Source organism: Lynx rufus, unplaced genomic scaffold, assembly GCF_022079265.1.
Source record: "Lynx rufus isolate CCGP_SWC_20201006 ecotype Redwood Valley unplaced genomic scaffold, mLynRuf1.p SCAF_4, whole genome shotgun sequence".
NCBI classification, from domain to species: Eukaryota; Metazoa; Chordata; class Mammalia; order Carnivora; family Felidae; genus Lynx; species Lynx rufus.
In genome coordinates this window covers 48,369,330-48,379,140 of record NW_025814856.1, presented here as the reverse complement: position 1 = coordinate 48,379,140, position 9,811 = coordinate 48,369,330, and the positions used below count along the sequence as shown (strand labels likewise).

General features: G+C 36.6%; 1 pseudogene; it reads left to right on the top strand.

The window, feature by feature from the left end:
* The first annotated feature begins 6,752 nt into the window (after positions 1 to 6,752).
* Positions 6,753 to 7,321, top strand: LOC124524975 (deoxyhypusine synthase-like; annotated as a pseudogene).
* Positions 7,322 to 9,811: the final 2,490 nt, after the last annotated feature.

Here is a 9,811-nt window from a genome sequence, read left to right as displayed (position 1 = left end):
CCGATGTGAGGCTCAAACTCATGAACCATCAGATGATGACCTGAGGTCAAATCATGAGTCAGATGCTCAGCCAACTGAACCACGCAGGCATCCCAAGATATGCTTTTTTTTTATAAAGAATATTTTATTTATGATCACTTTCTCTTCATAGTCTTTAATAGTGCTTGGCTATTTTCTAGAAGACAGGGAACCTTGAGTCAGTTCTACTCTATCAGCCATAAGTGAGAATTCCATATTAATTCCAGAAAAATCCAAAGGGAGTAAAGTTCTTCTAACAAAGTTAATTTTGCTAGAAGACATTGTTCTTTCACTCTTTAACATTCTCATCAACCTTTCTAGACAACAGTAGACACAATATTCTTTAGATGAAGTTTGAGTTTCTTCCCAAACACATTTTATTCCCTGATCTAAAGGGAAATAAAGGTGTACTTTTTCACTAATACCACATGTCTCAGGTAGTCATGGTTTCCCACGAGGTCACTAGAATAGCACAAAAGTGTAGCAGGTTGTATTGACTTGCTTCTCATTAAAGCTGTTAAATCCAATCATAATTTTCTTTTTCCCCCCAGAAGTTACGCATTCACTTTCTACCATGTACTGGTAATTCATCCTTGAATAAAATAGAAACCATTCTGGTTCTCATGTAACTTACATTCAAATAGAGGAGAGGAACAAAAAGAAGTATACAATAAATAAATATAGTTTCTCATTTTAATATATCTTTGATGAAAATGAGGTACTGAGGCAGATATACCTGAAGGTGAGATGGGGAAACCTAATTTAGATGAGGTGGGCAGAGAAGGCATCTCTAAATAAGTGACATGTCAGGCAGGGCCTGAATGTGAAAAGAGATTAATTCCAAAACAGGAAGAGAGAGAGGAAAAAAAATAAAATAAGGAAGAAAGGAAAGAAGGACGGAAGGTAGGAAGGAAGGAAAATGTGAGAAAACAATGTATCTGCAATGCAGTAAGCAAGGTAGAAAGTGACACCAGAGAAGTTGGAATGTTGGTCAGTAGCCAAGACATGATAGTCATGAGAAGGGCTTGCTGTCACTGCAAAAGTGTAAATGTGGTTCATTTTCAAAATATCAAATGTCCAAGAGGGCAAAAAGTAATGAGTTCTTGGTGATGATTTACAAATTCTATGATAGCATTCTAAACTACTAGAATCCTTACCATCATAAGAGTAAAAACATATGGTATCTGTCTTTCTCTGTATGGCTTATTTCACTTAGCATCACACTCTCCAGTTCCATCCATGTTGCTACAAGAGAACAAACTGAGGGTTGATGGGGGGTGGGAGGGAGGGGAGGGTGGGTGATGGGTATTGAGGAGGGCACCTTTTGGGATGAGCACTGGGTGTTGTATGGAAACCAATTTGACAATAAATTTCATATATTGAAAAAATAAATAAATAAATAAATAAATAAATAAAACATTGTTTCAACAATAAAAAAATAAAATAAAATAAAATAAAATAAAATAAAATAAAATAAAATAAAATAAAATAAAATAAAATAAAACAAAACAAAAAAGACTCCTTACCATCATAAAACACTGTCTGGCTTTGGTGCCATCCTTACCATCATCTTCTAGTAATGCAAAGATGCTAATAGTACAAGCACTGTAGAGTATCTATTTTTTCCAGTCAATGATAGTTTTATCCAAATAGGAATAAGGATGTTCTGAGGTGCAAGAGTTTGGGCACATACCATTCAACAGATTTACTTTGGGACACACACATGGTCTACCTCCAAGATCTACTTACCATTCTCCTAAGTGTGGTCCATAATAGCCATGGGCCATGGGTTTTAACAACTGTTATACCCCTGTAGTTAGAATGACTGTTTCCATAATTCTTCTCCTCCTCTGTTACAAACTCTGAGTCCATGGTCCAATCTCCCACACCATTTAGGGTAAACTATCAAATCTATTTTACACTTTATCCACATCTCACTTTTCTGAAGCAGGAATTATTAAATTAAATTATTTCTAAGACCACTCAGAAGTAATTGTGTTAATCAGAAAGTTTTAAGTGGAATTCATTTCTGAGAAATACATTTAATTCTGGTGTGGGGCAAATCATGACAATTTCATAGACTTCTGCAAAATTTGGCATTTTATAAAATAAATGAGAAGTTTCAAGCTGTTTCTGAGAAAAATAAAACAACACCCAATAACTTCAAGGACTATAAAATCTTGCAATTAATAAAAGTTCAACCATCCAAGGTTTTTATTATTTTTATTCTATTACCACTATAAATAATTATAAAATATAATGTGCTTTGAAAGACCTTTGTATTCATTAATTATATTTACAGTTAATAATATTTCACTAACTTTTTGTTGTTGTTAGGTCAGATTACAGCATAGTAAAAGGGTGAGTGAGGTAACTCAAACTTCTAATAATGGAGACATTTAGTTTTTGGAGACATTCTCTCCTTCAAGTAAGTTGCTTAATTTATTCTGCAACATACTATAAACTTTTTCAAACTCTTCGATAGAGTGACTTCAGCCAAGCTGATTTTATTTCAGATATACAGTGAAAAAATATTCTTGAAATTACAATTAGTAATAAATTAAATAAAAACAGAGTAAATAGCATGCTGATCCCCAGCAAGCATGACTATCCTTTGCATACATTTTTTTTTGTCCCACAGTCTACAGGTATGTCTGAGGAAGGTTCCAAATAAATTATGTCATGGATTCTTGTTATTCCAAAAACTGTAAGGAGGAATTATTTGTGTCAAGATGTATAACAAAACAAAATAAAATAAAACCGACTACATTAGATCCAAAGGTTGAAACTGGCAACACTCTCTTTGAGTATGGGTCCCAACAGGAAGTCAATGCATACTGCATGCTAGGCTTGAGTATAAGCAATTATCTTCTTGGCTAGAATCAGGATGGGCAGAGATCCAGGTATCATGGCTACATGACACTGAGAATAGAGTGACAGTTGGTGGTTGAACCAAGCAAAACTCTGATCTTTGATTCTTCATTCTGCCATGTACCAGGGGATGAGCTAAAAATTTAAGAAATTCCCTTTCATTTGTTAAAAGGAGTAGCCAAGTCTCTGTGGGTGGTTCTCAATCAGAAACTGGGAAACTCACTATTCACAAGAAATGCGCAACCATTCTAATTATTTTATAAGATGAAGTAACATAGACAATATCATTAGAACTTCTGCCCGGGGTGATCAAAAGAAAATGACAATTTGGGTCAAAGAATATAAATGCGAGTGTATTTGAGACAGAGATCTCAGTCAGTGACAAACTTCAAAAAGTTTCTCTTCTGGCAAGAAAGGTGCCTAGAAGCATATGTTTGTGTTTCTTCTGAAGTTGTCTTAGTTCTAAGCGGGTTGTAGTGCCCCTTTACCAGCTAAATACCCTAAAAATTCTTCTCTCTGAAAAGGATTTGCTGGTAGTCATTTATACCTTACAGTAAAATAAAGTCATTGTATCTTTTCAGCCAAGGGAACACATGCTTGTATTGAAAATGTATTTAAGAATTTGTCTCCCAATTCTTACTGAAAGAAACCACAGAGAATGGAAATGAGGAAATGAAATATAAAAGGAAATGAAAAAAAAAAAGAATAGGGTGGGAGGGGAGGAGAAAGAGAATTCAGAGAAATAAAAACAAACAAAAAAATTAAGCATGAAGTAAGCAATGAGTGTGATGCTATTAACTTTCATATCCTAATGCCATTTAGCTTCCCAACCACAGTTAGCATCTCAGATGCATTCTGAGACATGATAAGAGATTTCCTTACCCTGAATTTCCTTGTAGCCATGGGACCCCTCACCATCAACATCAGCAAAAGGTATTATGCTAAGTGAAATGAGTCAGTCAGAAAAAGACAAATACTATATGATGTCACTTATACACGGAATCTAAAAAACAAATAAAACCTGGAAATAGATCCATAAATAAAGAGACAAACTGGTGGTTGCCAGAGGGGGGCAGTGGGAAATGGGTTAAGTAGTTGGAGAGGATTAAGAGGTACAAACTTCCAGTTGTAAAATGAAAAATCATGGAGATGAAAAGTACAGTACAAGGTATGTAGTCACAATTATTATAATAACATTGTATGACGACAGACTTGACTACACTTAATGTGGCAAGCATTTCATTATGTATAGAATTGTCAAATCCTGGGGCGCCTGGGTGGCGCAGTCGGTTAAGCGTCTGACTTCAGCCAGGTCACGATCTCGCGGTCAGTGAGTTCGAGCCCCGCGTCAGGCTCTGGGCTGATGGCTCAGAGCCTGGAACCTGTTTCCGATTCTGTGTCTCCCTCTCTCTCTGCCCCTCCCCCGTTCATGCTCTGTCTCTCTCTGTCCCAAAAATAAATAAACGTTGAAAAAAAAAATTAAAAAAAAAAAAAGAATTGTCAAATCCTGATGGTGTACACCTGAAACATCGTTAACTATGCTTCCATAAAAAATAAAAAAATAAAAATAGATAAAATGAATTTTCATAACCAATATAACTAAAATATCATTTCAGTATATATTCATATAAAATTAATGAGAAAAAAGGTATGGAATTAGAGGCACAGTTGATGATATTCAGGTAGCAAGGAAATCAACTCCTATTTTCTCTGCTTCCTAGTGCATTTTTGTGAATCAAGAGTCCAGGTCCTAAACAATAGATTTAGAGGAATATTTACCTAATCTGGTTTAATCACCAGAAAAATAGAAGGGAAAATCCTTTTTAGTTCAAGAGATCATTGGAATTAGTTGCTGGGCTGGATCTCATTCTGATAAATGAACCCATAATCCTCCAGTTCTGTGCCAAGCTTAGGCAGTAATGGGGGTAGAATAATGTGCAAATGGGATTGATCATTCAATCGGCACAAGCTATTATTAATTATAATAATGTATAGATTGTTCTTTATTTCAGTGCATAAAAACTGCAGTGTCATTAACAGGCAATTATACCAAAAAACAAAAACAAAAACAAGAAAAGACCCCACCACCATTTAGTTTTACTATTCTGCAGTCAGTAATTATGAATATAATTATAAAGGAAACATTAATTTGACCAAATATGTAAATATATTGATTAATATTGATTAATTTGACCAAATATGTAAATATATTGAACATATATATAAATTACATATTTAATATATTTATAATATTTAATACTACATTCTGTTGAAAATAACTGTTGAAAGCAGTTAATATTTTATTTTTAGAAATATAAATGAATATAATCTAGGCACTACATGCTTGATGGACATTTTGCACTACACAGAAATGTTTCTAGTATTTAATTCTTACAACAGCTCTATGAAGTCTGTGCAGACATTATCCTCATTTTACAGATGAGGACACCAATGCACAGAAAGTTTAAATGATTTTCCTAGGCCTACACAGCTAGATATTGGATGAGTTGAAATTTAAGCTAATCTGCTTAGCTGGTTAGGAATAAAATGGTGCTTATATGGGCCTAATAAAATGTCAATAAAATGCAAAAAAGTTATAGTAAAACAGGAAAACTCCATGTATCAAAGACATTTCTACTTAAGCATCACCCAAAATTGAAATGAATTTCTCCTTTCCCCTTTGGCTTCTGCTGAGTTTACTGCACTACTAAATAGGAACAACAACAAACTGATAAATGTGTACAATACATTTCAAAGATCAGTGAAATAATACCTACTTCTTTTTTTTCTTCCAGGAATTTCTCAGGAATTTGATAGGCTTGATATCTTCACCTCTCACACAGGAAAAGAGGTGGCAGGAAAATGAGTATTTTGTTATTGTAAGCAAAAGTAGAAAGTGTCCTGGGCTTGAAATTAAAACATATGGCTTCCAATAGCCTTGTGTGCCTGATTTTAAAACTTCAGCCAGTACAAAAAAATAATAATAAAATAAAATAAAGTACTTTTTTACTCTTCGGGTCTCAGAAGTGGGCATTTTCAGCAAGTTTATGCCAGATTTAGGGACTGATTGAAATAACATGTAAAACTTCTGGTAACAGAGCTTATGTTCAATAAATGCTCCTTAATGCTGATTTCTACCATAGGATTCTATTCACTAAGAAAGGACTGTTTAGGAGTAGAGAAAATTACCTCAAGGGTGAGAGATAATCTTCCAAGGAAGATCATTTCCCAAAAGCAGAATTTGTCAGAAAGAAAGAGATTTGTAACCCATTGCTTACAAGATAAAGTCAGTGTTTAATTTTTATTTTCTCTGAAAATTTGTGAAGTCTCCTATTTTTAATTTTTTAAAGAATTCCTTAGGTTGTAGGAACTGTATGGAAATCTATTTCTGTTACCAGATCATACAACTATACAACCCTATTTCGGTTACGAGATAATAGCACTTCAAACTCGACAATTATCACACTACTTAATTCTCACTATTAACTTGCAAGCTCATTATTATTGTCCCAACTTCCATAGTTTAAAAAGCTGAGATTCAGAAAGAAAAATCACTTTTGCACATCAAATTCTATCTTCTTTCACTATACTATGTACGTGGAATTCTGAAGGCCATACCACAGAAACCTTTCTGGTTAATTTAGATGAAACATGATTTATTAGGAAAATTTTAGGAGTCTTCAAGGACTTCTAGAATGTTGGCAATCTAGGACAGTGACTGTAACACTATAAATGACACCTAAAAATCGGTCTGCCACCCCTGCGTAAAAGTAAGCCAGGAAAGCTTGTGTTTGGACATTTTCACTGCAGTAGTAGAGGGGAGACTCTGCTTCGCAGCCTAGTCTGTGGAAGTCTAGTTTGAGGACTGGTTGATGCCCATTCTGGGTCAGATGGTGCTGGAGCAGAACACAGAGGGTGTGAAGTGGACACCTTCCAAGATGATCGCCCAGCTGGGCAAGGAGATCAACAACCCAGAATCCGTGTATTACTGGGCCCAGAAGAACCACATCCCCGTGTTGAGCCCAGCGCTTACAGATGGCTCTCTGGGCGACATGATCTACTTCCATTCCTACAAGAATCCAGGTCTGGTCCTGGACATCATTGAGGACCTGAGGCTCATCAACACACAGGCCATCTTTGCCAAGCGCACCATCATGATCATCCTGGGTGTGAGTGTGGTCAAGCACCACATCACCAACGCCAACCTCATGTGGAATGGGCCAACTATGATGTCTACATTAACTCGGCCCAGGAATTTGATGGCTCCGATTCTGGTGCCAGGCCAGACGACGCGGTTTCCTGGGGCAAGATCTGGGTGGACACACAGCCTGTCAAAGTCTATGCCCATGACTCCCTGGTCTTCCCCCTGCTTGTGGCTGAAACCTTCGCCCAGAAGACAGATGCTTTCACGCCTGAGAAGAATGAGGACTGAATGGCTACAGCACCAGCGAAGCCTCCCCTCCTCTATTTATTAGCATGCACACCCAGTCCTCCCCTTGCTCCTTGGTCAGCAGCAAGTCTACGATAAATGGTCTCTGTGAGCCTGGAAAAAAAAAAAAAAAAAGTCCTTCCTAGTCCTAAGTCTAAGAAGGAAGGTGAGATGCTGGCTGTCCAAAAAGGTTAAGATTCCCATATTTCCTGTTTAAAACTGAAGAGTATGTACTCCTAGGTCCATTCCAACTCTGACCTCCTGTTATCCTCCCATCCAAGTACTAATCAGGCCTGACCCTGCTTAGCTTCTGAGATCAGACAAGATCGGGCATGTTCAGGGTGGTTAGATGACCACCTGTTATTCCTATTTAGCCTGAGGCTTAGTTTACTTACTCTTTGATACTCACCCTTGGATCTATAAAACTTTACTCTCCAGCAAGAAATTAGTATCCAGTGGTGAAAGTGACCTTTTAGGCCTTTTTTTTTTATTTGAAATATAGCTGACACACAATGTTACATTAGTCTCAGGAGTATAACATAGTGATTCAACATCTCCATATGTTATGCTGTGCTCACCACATGTGTAGCTACCATCTGTCACCATACAACCCTGTTATAATACCATTGACTATATTCCCTATGCAATGCCTTTTATCTCTGTGGCTTATTCATTAAATGACTGGAAGCCCATACCTCCCAGTCCCCTTCACCCATTTTGTCCACTCCCCCATCTCCTTCCCTCTGATAACCATCAGTTTGTTCTCTGCTTTGTTTGTTCATTTGCTTTGTTTTTTAGATTCCATATATAAGTGAAATCATATAGTATCTGTCCTTCTCTGACTTATTTCTTTTAGCATAATACCCTGTAGGTCCACCCATGTTATAACAAATGGCAAGATCTCATTCTTTTCTATGGCTGAGTAATATTCCATTGCAGATGATATAGATATAGATACAGATATAGATATATAGATACACATACATACATACCACATCTTCATTACCCATTCATCTATCAGTGGACACTCAGTTTGCTTCTATTTCTTGGCTAATTTAAGTAATGCTGCAGTAAACAAACAAATGCATACATCTTTTTGGACCAGCGTTTTTGTGTTCTTTGGGTAAATACTCAGTAATGGAATTAGTGAATCATACGATATTTCTAGTTTAATTTTTTGAGGAACCTCCATACTTTTTCCACAGTGGCTGCACCCCACTAACAGTGTAAGAGGGCTCCCTTTTCTCTACATCTTCACCAACATTTGTTATTTCTTGTCTTTTTGAAGAGAGCCATTCTGAATTCTGAGAGGTGTGAAGTGACTGATACCTCACTGTGGTTTTGATGTGCATTTCCAAGCCTTTGTTTTCATTATGCTAAAGTTCCTCCTAACAATTTCACATGTCCAAGAAAGCTGGCTGCCATTTTTCAGCATCAGAAACATTCCCTCCTCTTTCCAATACCACCTACAGTAATGGTCTCTGACCATTACTATATAGTAAATATTTACTGAAAATGACAGGAAGGTTTTTAGTCAAACAAAACATGGATGTGAGAGTCATTATTAAATATTGAGCTCATCTTTTGGAAAATGTCTGGAACTTGTAGTCAGTCACTCAATAAGTATTTGTTGACTAAATTAATGATTATGTTGATTCAACCGTGGGACAAAATTGAACACAGAACAGAGGACCAATTCCTATATGAGTTACAGGGAAAAAATTCTTTACCACAGATAGTCTCTGCTGCTTCCTAAAAGGACATACCTTTTATATTTCTGAATAAAAGGAGAACCAGAATCCTTACTTATGAAGCCAAGAGAGATTATTTGTTTGAGATAAGAACAGGAGTGTGTGTGTGTGTGTGTGTGTGTGTGTGTGTGTGTGTACAGAGAGATGAGAGGGTAATGAAAGTGGAAACCAGGTTGACTGACTGAAAAGGCTGCAGAGAAAGGGAAAAAAAAGGACTGTTTGCAGTGATGGGAGATAAAATAGAGAGGAAATTGGAAGGAAATTTGGATGCATTTATAAAATTTGGCCACGTGGTATCTGATATAGACTGTTTTTCATGGGTCTTCATGAAATAGTAAAAATATCAATTTTTCTTTAATATAATGTAGAGTTGGTTGTTCCTAGGATATGTCAAAATGCTGAGCTTTGCTTCTCCAAAGGTGGTGAGCAAGGAGCTTGTCACATCCTGCTTAAAGATGCTAACAGTGCTATTTGCTCCAGGCAATCCCATGGATGCCAAGCTCATGTGCCTTTTATATCAGCTTTTTTTTATTTTTAACGTTCTTCAACTGAGAAATAAAATCAGCCTGCTCCCCAGGCTCTCTCCACCCTACCACACACACACACACACACACACACACACACACACACACACACACACATCTCAGTACACCATAATACTAACCACCATATTACTAGACAGACCAGGCTAGTCAGAGAACACAATCAGTTTTCATATAAAATGTGCTGGATGTCCAAGAAC